Below are 14912 nucleotides of genomic sequence, written 5' to 3' on the forward strand. Positions count from 1 at the left end.
TTGCTGCCTTTGCTAAATTAAGTATGTCCCAAGTGGCAGCAAATAAACAGGAGGCAATAAGGAAAGGACAAACGGCTCTTTGCGGAGCTGGAAGTGCAGGCACGGATTCCCATCGCGGTTAGGAAAGAAGCTCCGCTGCCCTTGCCGCGGATGCGCGGCGGCTTCCGAACAGGGGGCGCGGGCCAGGCGGAGAGGAGAGCGGGCAGGCGGCGATGGGGGCGGGCAGGCGGAGAGGAGAGCGGGCAGGCGGCGATGGGGGCGGGCAGGTGGAGAGGAGAGCGGGCAGGCGGAGAGGAGAGCGGGCAGGCGGCGATGGGGGCGGGCAGGTGGAGAGGAGAGCGGGCCAGGCAGAGATGGGGGCGCCCAGGCGGAGATGAGGGCGGGCAGCCCCCGCCGAGCGCCACGGCCGGTCCGGGCCCCGCCGCCCCGGCCCCGCCGTCCCTGAGGGGCCCGGCCGGCCCCGCCCCTCCCGGCGGGGGCGAGCCCCGGCCGCGCTCTCCCATTGGCGGCGGCGGGCGCGGGGCCGCGGGCGGCGGCGCTGATTGGCCGCGGCGCGCGGGGCGGGCGGGGCGCGGCGGGCCGGGCGGCGGCGGGGCCGGCGGGACGCGGCCGGCCCAGCGCAGCCCAGCGCAGCGCAGCCCGGCGCGGCCGCCGCAGGACGCGCAGCCCGCACCTCCCGGTGAGCGCCCGAACCGCTGCCTTCGCCGCCCGTCTGTCCCGGCCGGCAGCGGGACTCCCCGCGGGCCCCCATCGCCGCGGGCGGCGGTGCCCGCGTTGCCGGGGCAGCCCCGCGTCCCCCGCCGCTCGCTGATGCCCTTCCGCCGGGTCCCGGCCCGCCGCACCCTGCGGACCGCGGGGCTTCCGCTGGCGGGCGGGGGTCGCGGAGGCCGGCGGACCCTGCCGGGCCCGGGCGGGGGCCGGCCGCCCCGGAGGCGGGTTTGGGATGCTCTGTGCCCCGGCAGCGGCACCCACGGCAGGGGGGTGGGCCCGGCACGGAACTGCGGCGGGGAAAGGGGAAACGGGAACGTGCAAAACCCGTGAGAAAACAGCTGCGTGCCGCGGGAGAACGGCAGTGGCTTCGCGTGGAGGGCGCCCCTGGGTGAGGTGTTGCAGGAGCTGAGTAATGGTGTTCGCGGAGGCCTGTGCTGCACTTCAGCTGGGGTTCAGCTGGCCTTTTCAGTTTCCTGTTCTCCAGCCGGTGCTGGTGATGCAAAACCCAAGCCAATACCTCAGGCTTTGGTTTGATGCATCCTTAGCATCGCTTCCCTTACAGCGTTTAAAGTAGCGCGGGGCTCTTCAGCCGGAGCTTTGCCTCTCCCCGGCTTGGCTTTTGCCTCCGTAATTCTCCATCTCTGTTTATGAAATAAGCAGAGAAGGAAATGATATGCAAAGAAACTGAACTACTGTGGGAGATTTCCAAGTAATTTTGTAATCAGTAATGAATGTTCAGGCTTACAAATACTGGATTTTGCCCTACAGTTCAAAGGCACAGTTGATGGGTATGGGCTCTTAAAAGGGTCTTTGCTTTTACAGTTTGAAGCAAGGAATCTGGTAAAGGTTGAAAGCCAACTGGTATAAAAGGAGGGTAATTGTAGGGTGACCTTCTGGAAGCTCTGCAGTAAGGAAATAACCTATTGAATCCTGTTATAATGTGGTTATTGTTTATAAACTGAATTAGCAATTTTGCAGTGCTTGTTGCATTGTTTTTTTTTTGTTGTAATTGGCTTTTCTGTAGTGTCAGTATTGGGCAAATCTGTCTGCAGGCAGTTTGTCTTCTCTGACTGGAGTTACAAATGCAGACTTGGAGGTCAGTGATTCAAATGCAGGATCACAGCTCACCATAGTGAAGCACAGCATATGCACAGAAGGGTGATATCTGGATTTTGTAGCGTTTCAGACATCACTGTATAGACAGGAAAGCTGTTATTGTGTGTTACATGCTGGGTAGCCTTGTGGACTGGGAATCAGTGTTCAGATCTTCTGTGTGTGTGTGGTTCCTCCTGGACACCCTGAGTGCAGAGGACAGTGATTCAGAGATCTGCAGATAAATGGAGACCTGAGTTGGTACTTGTGTAGTGCTATTAGACAAGCTGACCTCTTGCAAATTATGTGTGGGAAAATGCAATAAAACTGTTTTACTAATCTTTCATCAAGCCTTTCATCTTCCAAGGGGTGACAGCCTTGGAGGCATACTGTACAGTGAGGTGTCTTGTGCATCCAAACACAAAGTAAAGTCAAATAAGTGGATAAAATTGGATATTTATGCCCAGAGGCAGTAAGCAAGCACAGCATGCAAATAAACACCAAGCAAATCAGTAGGTGTCCTGCTGGCAGCTGTGCAGTCATTGGGAAAGGAGAACATCCTGATCTGGATTTTTTCAGAAGCAGGGAGGAATTCAGATTCTTCCTGCCAAGAGTATGTTCATTTAAACCAGCTCTTACTGCCCCCCAGCTTGGGGGTCTCCAGGTGGTTCCCTTTGCCCTGTCTGTGTGGTGTGCTGTTTAAGAGCCAAGTGTGAGAGAATTTATCCAATGCCTTCCTTCCCCACAGGCACACTGGGCAGCAGGCCAGCTGTAGCTTCCTGTGTGTGCAGGTGCAGCTGCACAGGCACCACTCCTGCCCTGGGAGTGCAGAGTCTTCTCTGGGTTTGTGTTCTGAGTGTTGGGCCTGAATTGAAACAGCTCAGGTGATATCATGATGTACCTCTGCTGCTGCTCAGCCTCATAATTTCAGGATTAGAGTTCACAGCTCTAATCTAATCTAACTGGCTCTAAGGCCAGTTGGATCTGGTTTTTGGTTTACGAGCTTTGTTTTGTGAATTCTAGGATTGAGAGTCCATTCCAGAAACACTGCTAAAATTTTTTGTCTGTTTCAATTATAAATTAAATTCCCTTCCTTTCTTACCCAAATGAAAACAGCCCGTGGAAGTGTCTCAGGAAAGAAGGCTGTTGAGTGGCAGTATGTGTAGGTGCTATATGGACAGGATGGCACTCACTGCTGTATCTCTGTTGTAAAGATACAATCCAGGTGTATCTTTAAATCTTGCTGAATTGGCTGTATACCAGAAACTTTAAATCAAATGGGGACTCTGAACTTAGATGAGTCTCCTTTGCTTTTGGCTTTGCCTTTGTCAGAGGGAGCAGGGAGGAGAATGGATCTTGACTAATTCTCAGTTTTCATGTAAGACCTTTCTCATCATTATTGTTTTCAAATACATTTTTGTTCCTCTTTGTATGTTGCACCTTGTCCATCTGTGTGCACGACTTTTGTTCAAGAGGCTTTTCCAGCAGTGCCTGTTCTTCTTTTGCAGTTCTTTTTAAGCTCTTAAGAATTTTTCAGGCATAGTGATAAGTCTGAATCAAATAGTGATGTGTCTTATCCCATTTGAAGGAATAAGTAACATGAAAGAGCTGGGTTTCATCAGAAGGAAAGCAGCTGGTGCTGGTGTGTAGGGAGCTGTGAAAGTACAGGTAAGTAATGCAAAAATGACACATCAGGAGCAGTGAAGCTTAAAGACCAAGAATCCACCACACAGATAATTATCACTGTGGGGTCCATTGCCTGTGGAAGGATAGATATGCTTTAAAAGTTATGTAACAGAGTTATCTTTCCAGAGGCTGAAAACACCCTATTCTTTTTACAGATGGATCTCCTTTTAAAATTCTCTTCTTTACATATAGAAGAGGTTGCCTTAGGGGTCAGAGCTGCTACCAACTAAAAGTAGATAATTCTTCCAGCCACTGTTTTGTGGCTTGAAAACCACCTCTGTCCCCTCTTGGTATTTTGTGATCTATTTTATCACGTCATGGTCCTGTTGCCTGAAATGACAGCTATGGTCCAGGAAAACAGAGAAAGTGATATTTTCTTAGCCATATGGTATTTGTGCAAAAATGACAGTATTGTGGGGGTTTTCCAAAGCAAGCAAAGTGTCTAAAACAGAGAATATTGTTGTAAACTATTTCTGTGGCTTTCACACTCTCTTCTGATCTGTGGGAGTAAGGTTCTGTAATGTATCCTTGTATTAGATTGTTTGTCTTTCACAAATTATTTTACTCTTCATTTTCCACATTTAGTCAGTACTAGAAATTCAGCAGAAGAATGAGGTAGGAGCCTTGCTTATGTATTGCAGATCTTGGCTGTGTGGAAGAAGCAGCTTGTCTCTCTTGCTGCCCAGTAGAGGTGCATCTTCTTGCAGCAGGGAGAATATTTTTGGAGAGTATGATTTTCTTGTTGAAAAGAAATCCCACTTTTTGCAGCATGAAGTTTAGTTTCCTTTTCCTAGTTTGTGTATTTGGAGTATTTTGAATTTTGTGTGGGACAGCTTCTGTGGCTGTAAATTCTGTTATGGAAATGGATGAATGTCCTAGCAAGGGCTGGACAGTCATGGAATGATTTTATGGCACCAGCCAGGAGCTGATCTCAAAGTGCCTTTGTGAAGGGTTAGGGTGGGCACCTGCAGTGTCCAGGACACAGATCTGCCCTAGTGATGGACTCAACTTTTATGAAATGATAAAGCTGTGCTGTTCTGTTTGGTGTGAGAAAGCATCCGAGTCACTCAGCTACAAGTACTGCCTTTAGTAAGTGAACGCTGTCAGCTTGAGGAAATGTGAACTTAGTTTTTCACACTTACTTCTCCTTTGTAATGTCTTCTGCCATTATTTCAGTGAAACTCTCTCAGTTTTTATGCAGGAGATAAAATATTTGTGTAGTGAGTGCTTGTGTTGTACCAAACTCCTCCTTGGGGCTCTGGCTGAAAGTACTATAGAATTTACTGCAGAATTTCTGTGTCAGGGTGCAAGGCACTTTGAAGGCAGTAAAGCTTCAGACTTCGTGACTTTCCCATTTACATTCTGTAATTTTCCTGAAATGCAATTTGGCGTTGGCAGGGTATGTTTACTTTCTTGTGACTCTTGGGAAACCTGGCAGTTCAAACACTAACATCTAGTTCTGCTGGTGTTCCTGAGGGATGTTCTGCAGCTTGCTAAAGAACTCATGTAGATAGTCAGTAGGTCTCAAATACACTCCAGGTGACAGGATGAAGTGCCAGACTTACTGGTTTAGCTGTGTTTAGCTGTAATTCTGAGTGTAGAAAGAACTTCTAAACCTATCTCCAGCTTTCCCTTATCTCAAACACTTAAAAATATTCATTATTTCAGTAGGAATTTCCCTTGCTGTCTCCAAACAAAGTTCAGTTTTCATTTTACAAATAAGAATACATTGCTTTGCAGCTGTTGTGCCCGTATATAATTCTGTTTTATTTAGGAATGTTTTAGCAATGGCCTGAAAATGCCTGAAGTTTGAAACCTGGTGAGTTCAAGTACCTTGAAAATTGGTTGGATAACAGCAAAGAAATTGGGCAATCCTGACCTGGCACGTGCTGGAATACACTTATCCAATTTAACCCTGACCTGCTTGGGTTTTCTGAGTGCCTTTTCCAAGGTGTGGGCAGCTGGTGGAACCCAGACTGTTCTGAGTGCATCCCTGAGATGTCCTCCCAAGCTGTTCCTTTGCCTCGCGAGGGGGCTCTGTTGTGGGAGAAACCTGTGCATGCTTCCTTTGGTTTCTGGTGCGTTTGTAGTCTGTGCTGGCTCCCTCGGGTGCCTTTTGCTGGGCCAGTGGGGAGCTTTGGGTTCAGGCTCCTGTGTCAGTCTGCTCTCTGTTCCCCACAGACCGTGTCACTGTCCCAGCTGTATGGGCCATATTTGGGACCACGGATGATCCTGGAATCGGGATCAGAGCTTCTCTCCTGCATTTCCTTTCATCTCTTCTGCCATCTACATGTCATGAGTGTGGCAAGCACATTTCTCTCCCTCCCAAGATTTTTCATAGAGGTGCACAGAGAGAAATGAAAGAGAAAACTATTTCTATTTTTGCTCCTTGTTTTTCCTATGTGGAGTGTGTTTGGAGAATTGTTTACATGGAGTGAGTGCTTGGTTGGATTCTGGTGAGGATTGTTTGAGCCTGATGGCCAATCCAACCCACCTGGGGCTGGACTCTCAAGAGAGAGTCACGAGTTGTGTTAGAGTCAGAGAAAGTAGTGTGTAGTTTTAGTATCCTCCTTTTATATAGTATATTAATGTATTTTAGCATAGTTATAATAAAGAAATAATTCAGCCTTCTGAATTGAGTCAGACATCGTCATTCCTTCCCATTGGGTTCGCCTGCATTTACAATATCACAAGCACCAGATTCCCTCTCCTGGAGCCTTTCAGCCTGCCCACCGTGTCAGGGTGATGTGCTCCATTTCCACTGCTCTTCCCACACTTTCCAGCCCTTGTGTTTATGGTGTCTCAGATCTGTTTTAAAAGCTCTTAGTCCTGCCTGTCAGCTCTAAAAACAGATATTTCTGCCTAGAAGACCATTATAGCTCTGCAGGAGGCATGGCAGAGCATCCACTGTCCTGCTGGGTGAAGGAGCTGCTCATGTGGAAAGGGAGACTGGCAGGGGAATGGGGTGAACTGGGGGAAGCAGTGGAAGAGGTATTGCCCTACCTGTGGTATCAGCTCAGCCTGGGCTACACAGCCTACCTGTGGGTGGAATGTTTGCAGGAAATGTGGAAAAATGTTACCCAAGAGTGTGGATTGCCAGCACAAGGTTTTCTTTCTAGTTGTTTGTTGGGGTATTGGGTTTTATTCAGGGTTGGTTTTTTTTCCCCCTCCCCTTGTAACCTTGGTTTCATCATTGGTTTCTCACACAATAGAACAGTGGGTGTTGGGAAAATATAAATTAGTGATGATGCTTTTGTGGTGTCCTATTTTTGATGTTTGGCTCAATTTTAAAGCATCCAGATTCCATTAGTAAGATGAAGGAGCTGGGCAGCAATTTCCTCATAGAAATATCTAACCCAGTGCTGACTGATTTAATTTAGGCTTTGTTTCTTGTACTCCTGATATCAATCACCTCTTCCTCTTTCCTCCCAGCAAATGAACAACCCTACAGATTTTTTTCACAAGAGATACCACCTCTTGCCCTTCCAGGCTTTTTCCTTTCTGAATGAGGTAGTGCAGGAATATAGGCTTCAGAAGCCACTGAGGAAAACAGGGAAAGAAAATTAGTTTGCAGGGAAAGGAAAGAATAATATGCCTCATTTGTATTTGTAACTCATCAAGCTCAATTTTGATTAAAGACTTTGAACATCACCACAGCATGCCAATTTTGGCTTCCTCTTTGAGTGAAAGATGAAGTGTGCGGAGGTTCTTGGCAGCATCTCTTGACAACAAACACAAGTGAAATCAACTCATATGTTTTAATTGGTCTGGCAATACTACAGAAATATGCATAAGTAACATAAATATCATGAAAATTAAGTACTTTAAATAAACTTGGTGTAACCTAATGGCAATAATATTTTCTGTTTGTATTATGTTTCTTCCCAATTTGTCTGTCAGGTTTCTTCTCAAATACTGGGAACCAGCCATCTTTTTCTTCTCTGTTAAATCTCTTTCCACATCTGTCATGAATTACACATTTTTGCAAAGTTCTTGCTTTATATTGATGTTGTGATGTTCACAAAAAAAAAAAAATTAGGACACTGGGAGCAAGATGGAGGTAGTAAGTTTGTACTGAAGCATTTTTAACAACTCTCACTGTATATATCTGATTATATAAATTATTGCCTCGGTGAGAATTAGAGAACATGACATGTAAAAAAGCTGTTAAAAACAAAACCAAACTGCTCTAGAAAGATTTCAGGCATAAGATGCTTTATGGCAACAGGCTAGAGGGTAATCCTGCCACAAAAAGCCATGCCTTCTCAATCCTTAACAGCTGCATCACTTCAGGCAAATCTGAAGTGGGCCCTGGTGGCAGGTGTGAGGGATGGGATTTACCTGTATGGACTGAGCTGTGGATGTGAGGGATGGGATTTACCTGTATGGACTGAGCTGTGGGTGTGAGGGATGGGATTACCTGTATGGACTGAGCTGTGGATGTGAGGAATGGGATTTACCTGTATGGACTGAGTTATGGGTGTGAGGGATGGGATTTACCTGTATGGACTGAGCTGTGGGTGTGAGGGATGGAATTTACCTGTATGGACTGAGCTGCAGGTGTGAGGGATGGGATTTACCTGTATGGACTGAGCTGTGGGTGTGAGGGATGGGATTTACCTGTATTGGACCATGCTGCAGGTGTGAGGGATGGGATTTACCTGTATTGGACCATGCTGCAGGTGTGAGGGATGGGACTGAGCTGCCCTTCTCTATCATAGTCTCCCCTCTCAGCTCCAGTATAAAGCAAGTCTTGTTTTTTGCTCCACAGCTATTGCTGCAATGCAGCTTCCTGGAGAGAGAAATAGGATTACACAATCAGAGTGTGCTGGTGGAGGTAGGAAAGCAGAGGATGAGCTGGGCTCGGATGAACTCCACATTCCTTGTTTGCAGGGTGGTTTTACCAGGTAATGGATCTACAGGGGAGCAGATCTTTCTTTGTTCTGTGGTTTGGGCACTGGGTGTTGGAAGGGGCTGCTGGAACGAGATGCTTCTGCCTTGGCTGTTGTGAAAAGCAGCTGAAGCAAAGCATAGAAAGAGCTGGTTAGTGTTACAAAGGGTGGGAGTAGAGGCAAATGGAGACAATGGCAAACAGTGGTCGGGGCTGGATTCGTGTTATAGGGCCTTTGAGAAGGACTTTACTGATTGAAGCAACAATCTGTGCATTGAAGTAACTATCACTGACAAATCTTGTGTTTTTCTTCTTAAAATAATGAAATTCAAATGCCATTTCTTTTTAGTAGTAACAGGAGACTGCTTGCCTAATTTCTCATCAGTAATTTTTTTTTTCCTTTGGCCAAGAAGGTGATTGGAAAACACTTCTTTTTTCTGATGCAGGCTGTAGGATTCTGCATTTATCCATAAAAATCCATTACCTGATTGTGTATCAGATTTGAGTTTGTTGTTTTGCTTCTCTGTAGATTTTGATGTAGTAGGATTTGGTTCAATCGAAAGGGTAGGACTGACTATGGCCATGGGTTCCATGGGTAGGTGATGTTTCAACAGGGAGTCAGCCGTGGTGGCTCCTCAGGGTGGACTTCTTGTTCCTCACCTGCTTGGTTGTTTCCTTTCAGAGGTTTGCTCTGTGCTGAACTTGTGACTCCACTGGTCACCAGAAGGGTTTGGTGATTTTTCTTCCTCAAATTAGGAATCTCTCTGGTGTGAATGGTGTTATAAATTGTGACACGGCAATTTGAAGTGTCTTAATTCAATAAAGCAATTTTATTTAAAACAGCAAGCGAGTAAGGCAGGCAAAGCACAGCGCTGGGCAGCCGGGGAGTCTCCTGCTCCACCAAAGGCGTGCAAAAATGTTCTGTCCCAACCTTCCTTTTATCCCCCCCCCTTCTCCTTGCAGGCGTGACTCTCCAGATGTAGTCTGAGTCTGGTCGTTGTGATAGCTTCTAAGTCTCTTCTTTTGAGATACAGCAAGCAGACCAGATACACACACCCAGGACTCTAATCTCAACCTCCTTATCACCTTGTAAGCAAATAAGCATTTCAAAGACACACCAGTACATTCTTATGCAAACCAAGGTAATCGAGCATATCACAGTGAACAAATGATCTTCCACTTATCTCAAATGGTACGCTGAGTGATGGGACCAGTGACAGGAAAGCTAGCTCAAAGTGGGGTTCTTCAGGAAAAAAGCTCAGAAGGTGCTACTACCCTGCAAACGCAGGGCTGGTTGCATCATTTTGGAATACAACACTTGCATAAAGTATTTTTTTTTTTCACAGAAAATATGCAGAGAAAATGAGTTTCCAGAGTGATCTGATAAATGACAGGAAATGGCTCACAGCTTCTCTTTTGTTGTTCCAAAGGGGAAAGAGAGGAGAAAGGAACTGTTTGTTATATCTGGTCAAAATCCACATGCAGCCTTGCATAACTGATCCTCTGCTCTGGCTGGTGAGTAAGATTAGCAGGCTTGCAGCCACATTCCTCTCATCTCTTGTGAAACTCCAGCCTCTGAATATCGTTTATTTATTGTAAGTAGTTAACAGCAGAGAGGGAAAAGTGGCAGCTTAAGATGATAGTGACACTAACAAAGCACGTGATGTATCTTCTCTGAAGAATTACCCGATTACTGATAAATCCTGCAGTTGCATCCATTTGGTGAAACTCTGATTTTATGAAGGAGAAGGGAAATTTGCTGTTGTTGTTTTCCTGAGCTTCTGTGGCAGTGCCCTCTTGAGAGAGGTTAAGTGCCAGTGAGGGCAGCACTCTGAAAGGAACCACTTGCTGTCCAATTGGGCTAATGCTGCTTATTTTTTTTAGCTACCTTTAGGAAGATAAGCATCTCCCACAAAAAGTTTTTGTTAAATAAATAAGCAAGCTGTTGAACCTGACTACTAGCTCGTTATTCCATACTGACTTTATTAATCCTTGAGTAGTTATCCTGGGTTGGTTTTCCCACTGTTCATGCAGCCTCTCTTAGCATCACAAGGCATCCTTCATCCGTTTCCTGATTCCAGGTCCCTCTTCTATTACCCCAGCAAGTAAACTGGACTTGCTTAACTTGTATTAGAATTTCTACACAGATTTATCCAAGTCTTTATGGAAATTTTCCCAAAACTGTTCAACACTTTTTAACTGCCTGAATGTAGTGCATAAAATGTCCTCTTGGATGTACCAGATTGAAGAGCTGAGCCCAGTTTCTTGTGGGTGTCGGGTTACCATGAGTTGAGGGTGCAGTAGAGATGTACCTGGATGAGCCTTCACCAGTGAGTTTAGCCATTAGCACACTTAGTAAGCTACAATTTATCTCCTCAAATCTGTATCCAGGTATTTAGTACCTGTGTGATAGTGCAGCAGATACAGTAGTTTGGTTAAACAGGCAATATAGAAGGAGTAAATAAGCACAGTTCGTGCAGCAGCCTTGTGGATTTTTCCCTAGTGGTAACTTTCAGGTTTTGATCACCGTAGGTTCTTCCAGTTCCCAGTTTTTCTACCTTGCCTTCAATTCAGCAGAGTTCTTTGGCCCGTTCTCAACTCTAGTTTTGTGAATGGGCCCAGTGAAGTAAAAGGGACCAGTCGAGAAACACGTATCTTGCTGAATCAGATTGTTACTAGTGTCTTTCTCCATCTGGAGCCCAAAAATAATGTTCTAAACATAGTAGAGAATTTAGTAAAAGAGTCTTTTTAACACTGTGTATGTATCTGTGTTTCCTGAACTGTTTTGAAAACTCTTCAATTGCTGTTCCTTTTTACCTATTGTCTGAATAAACAAGAAATAATAGGACTTCTGAATAATAGAATTTTTATAGTAATTGTGCTTAATTCCTATATCCCTTTCCTTCTGAAAGTGAAGTTCTCAGGTTTAATGGGAATTAAAGCAGTTGACATCTGAAGAACAGAGGGGGTGATCCCCCTGTGCCTGGGTCAGGGTGGGTTACAGCAGTTACTCATTAGTGAGTAGTGCAGGGGCAGCTCAGGTGTGCCCTGCACACGTGCAACCTCTGACTTTTTCAAGCTCCACATCTGCCCACCAAATGAAATCCCTGCAGCTAGTGGTATTGATCATGATGAATTCCACTCTGTTCATGAGCCTTTTAACTTCTTTCACAAAAGAACTGCCTCTGTGCACGGCGTGTAAAGCTACTGGATGTGCTGAGGTAGGAAGCAGCCTTCTGGCCAGCCACAGGCTGGAAAGCTGCAGTGTGCTGGCTTTCCCACAAAACTAAGCAGTCCCAGTTGTCCTTTTTATTTTGATTTACCCTTCATGGTAATCCTCTTTGGCCAAATAAGATCCTTATCCTACTGTCTGCAAATTGTTTGCTCAAATTTTTGTAATTAACTTGGGGTCACCATTTATATAGTCTTACTTTGTTTCCTTCTAACTGTATTGAAACACTTTTTAATATATTTTAAAGTGAACCTAGTGACTACTGCTTACAGTGCCTAAAAGTTGATCTGACACTCCAGCTTGTGCTATATTCCTTCACCAAACACAACAAGCCCTTAGGAGAGGTATTGCTTTCTCTCTTCATGCAGGTTTGGGGTCCTGCTGTTGATTCTTTGGCACCTCTGTTTTCTGAAGGAGGCCTAAGACTTGGTGCTGAGTATCCTGCATGCTTTACTCTCTGCTTTGTGGTATTGATGTGTTTTGTTCCCTTTTCTTGCAAATGTGTATGACATTTAGGGTTTTGACATCTTGTCTCTACCCTGAAGTTGCTGTTTCTGAATACTGAATTATCCTCGGGTAGCTGCGTTGTTTGAAATGCTTTGTTTTTCTTAAAGTGTAGCAGATGCTTTCTAGGGTGTGAGGCAGGGGTTAAGGAAGTCTGTAGAGTTGCTTCTGGAGGACTTTGCCATCATTTGCAGTGAAATGCACTGCTAACATAGTAAACCTTCTAATATTTTCCATAAAAACAAAATATCTTTGGTGCTGTGTGCTTTTCTTGGTGTTGTGGACCAGCCTGGCCAGAATCTGATCCCTCTTTTGCCTTGTATCATCACTGTTTATTTCAGAAGGATGTTTGTAGCATTGATACAGAGAAATATACTAACAGCTGGCTCTACTGAAGCTGGAGATTACTTTGTAGCAGTGAAGGATTATGTACTAAGTGAATCTTCCTTTGACAACTGCAAATTAGACCAGAATGTGAACTTAGTGCAGGTGGTTGGCCACATCCTTTCCAATAACAGACTGTTTAAACAGATTTCTTCACCAATGTTCTCTGGATAAAATAAAATTCAAATCCATGGGGTTTTAGTTACAGCTCTCACTTTCGTGGACTGCACATTTTTAATATATCTTAAATGAATTGTTTAGTTGTTTCAAATCACTGACATGAGGCTTCTAAGTTTTTTGCCTTGCAACAGGACTTAAATAATCATTGTCATCCTCTTTGTGCATCCAGCCTGCCAGGCAGGGTAATTGTGGGTATGGAGGGATGAAAGCAGCCACACAGAACAGCAACAATTTAGGCTCTACCCAGAAAGTGGCAGTTTGGTGTTAAGCCATTTGATGCTAGGGTTAGAGCAAAAGAAATCCACTACAAATAAAAGTGTACAACGGAGTTGTTATCTCTCTGCAGGATGAGTTCCAAGCAGTCAGACACGACGTGACTCAGCATGAAGGGGCACGGTGCTGATGCAGTCTCTAGATGATGTTGCCATGTAACTTGCTAGCACTTTTACTTTTCATCCAGCATCATTTTGGTTAATGAGTTTAGCCTCCTATCATCCAAGGCAACACTCAGCAGAGACACAAGAAACTCAGTCTTCCTTAGGAGCTGTAATCCTGATTATTACTGCACTGAATAAGTGTAGTAATAAATCACTGACACAATGAATTGCTCTTGAATTCAGTGTTTTATACATGGTGAATCTAGGCATCTATAGCTTTTCTCAGTCCTTCCCCCTCTTCTTTGTGATGCATTAACCATCTGAATAGGATTGTGGCACTTTCTGTGGTAGATTATCTGGCTAACAAGTTCAGTTTAGAACCACCAGATTGTTCTAATGACTGGTAACCAGTACAGGCCAGTTTAAATGTGTTGTTTACAGACTGTGTATGTATTAATAACAAATTTTAAATTATGAGCAAGGTGAGGGATGAGGTTCAGTTCTTTTTTTGGATCAAATCAACTGCTTGTTGTGGGATCTGTCTTACAAATAACTGCAGTATGGGCTCCTTTCTTGGTAGCTGCTCACAGTACTCACATGGGATCACAGGCTACAGTCTCCAGCAAAGGAGAAGGGAACCAGAACAGGATTAACCACCAATTAACCATTGGATTCTCTTCCTTGTTGGTGTTAGTGGCATTTTGATTGGCAGTTTGTCTGATGCTGATCAATTGTCCATTTTATGTGGAAAATATCTGGAAAACAACATGGTGACTTTAAAACTTGTACTCCCCCATTAATGGGTTGTGTGGATACTGACGTGGCATCTGTTGGTGTGTAAATGGCCTGGGCAAGGTAGTGTGTTAAACAGAGACACTGCAGAGTGTGTCTGCTCTGCCTGCATGGCTTTGTCCCTCACTGCTGCTGTGCCTGCTCTGAGAGAAGGGGGACAGGGAAGGTGATGCTGCAGGAGCAGCACAAACTGGAGTCATGCAGTTTCCAGGGACCTTATCTGCCTCCTGTAAGCATTGCATCTTCCATCTTTGTCCTTTGCTGCTGGTATCTGTCCTTGCCTCTGCCTGCCTCAGGCCCTTCCTTGCGCCCGACTCTGCTTGTGCTGAACCAGCAGCTCAAGTCTGGGGCTTGCTCTGGCTGCTCCCTCATCTTCCCCCTTGCAGACAGGGTGCAACACCTCAGTCAGAGCTCTGTGCTGAGGAAGCATCCTGCCCAAGGGCTGCATCCCACAGCTGGAGCCTGCAGAGCCTGAAGCAGGACCCCCATCTCGGATCTTGTGCCTGGCTCCCTGCTGCACTGCAGCCCTGCCTGGTGGGGGGCAGGAGCTCCCCTTCCTCTGCTCCAGCCGTTTTAATGCTCTGATTACTGAAGTGGGTAAGTCACCACCTCGCTTGTAATAATTACAGATTTCCACTGTGATTTTTCACTCGTTGGTTGCCACAGCAACCGTGCAGTGGCTCGGCCGAAATGCTGTCACACGGATTTAAATCTGAAGCGGCTCAGCCTCTCTCTGTTCTGGCGCATCTTCCCTCTTGCCCCTCGGCACCATGGCAACCTGGCCATGGTAGCCCAGCCTTGGCCATGGCACCCTGTGCTGCTTTTCCCTGCATCCCTGTGCCCAAAGGGATGCTGCAGGTGTTCCGTGGGTATCCACAGCCCCCCATTCCCGTCAGGAGCAGTGTGCAGCGGGAGGTGCCGCTGGGATGCGTGCTGCCTGCCGTGCTGCCTGCGCACCACCTGGAGAGAATGAACCAAACCATGGGTGTTTTGTGACTGTCTCATGCCTGGTGTCACCTGCAGGAGATTTGCAAACCGGAGTAAAAATAAGGGGTTTAGGGAC

At 46.0% G+C, this 14912-nt stretch overlaps 1 protein-coding gene across 2 annotated transcripts in view; it reads left to right on the forward strand.

Annotated features, from left to right (window-relative positions):
* Nucleotides 1-593: 593 nt before the first annotated feature.
* ABAT (4-aminobutyrate aminotransferase) overlaps nt 594-14912 on the forward strand; it is a 50553-nt gene continuing 36234 nt past the window's right edge. Inside the window, exon 1 of one of the 2 annotated variants that reach the window (XM_021539922.2) lies at nt 594-679. The gene's annotated coding sequence lies outside the window, so the exon portion shown is untranslated. Of the gene's footprint in view, nt 680-8271; nt 8397-14912 lie in introns of those variants that run through there. The other variant, XM_021539924.3, reaches the window with a different exon arrangement.

This window comes from Lonchura striata, chromosome 16 (assembly GCF_046129695.1).
Source record: "Lonchura striata isolate bLonStr1 chromosome 16, bLonStr1.mat, whole genome shotgun sequence".
NCBI classification, from domain to species: Eukaryota; Metazoa; Chordata; class Aves; order Passeriformes; family Estrildidae; genus Lonchura; species Lonchura striata.